This window comes from Aphanomyces invadans (genome assembly GCF_000520115.1).
Source record: "Aphanomyces invadans strain NJM9701 unplaced genomic scaffold supercont1.35, whole genome shotgun sequence".
Classification (NCBI taxonomy): Eukaryota; Oomycota; class Saprolegniomycetes; order Saprolegniales; family Verrucalvaceae; genus Aphanomyces; species Aphanomyces invadans.
In genome coordinates, this window is record NW_008580180.1 from 37,082 (window position 1) to 37,614 (window position 533).

Below are 533 nucleotides of genomic sequence, written 5' to 3' on the forward strand. Positions count from 1 at the left end.
TAAGGAGATGTAGAGTCCTCATCGACGTCCGGTTCTTCCATGCGAACAGTCGAGAAACGAGCACGTTTGGCCTGACGATTATCTTGCATGCTGCTGAGTAGGGCTACTCCTTGGCTCATAGCGCGAGCTGTTAGGAGGCCGGATTTACGAGAGTTACGGGTAACAAGGTTGCGGGAGGCCGAGGAAGCGTTTTGAACAGTCTCTCGCGGGTTTGGTGAAGCGACGTAGAACTTTATTGTGAAGCACTTTTTCATTTCGAAGTGATTTAGACTGTAGTCAGGAGGTCTAATGCATTCATACAGTCACCATGGATCTTTTGGCATTTCGATATTTCAACACACGAAAAATGACTCAAGGTATTCAACCAAGTCAACAGAACATGCAACGATGTTGACGTATTAAACTACGACCTCCTTGTTCATTGACCTAGTTTGTCTGCCAGGCAATGGCTTCAATCCAAGCGTGGCAGCAATGCCAGCCCATTTCAAGGCCACCTTCGACAATGTAAGTCTGTTTCCATTTTTGCGTCCTTT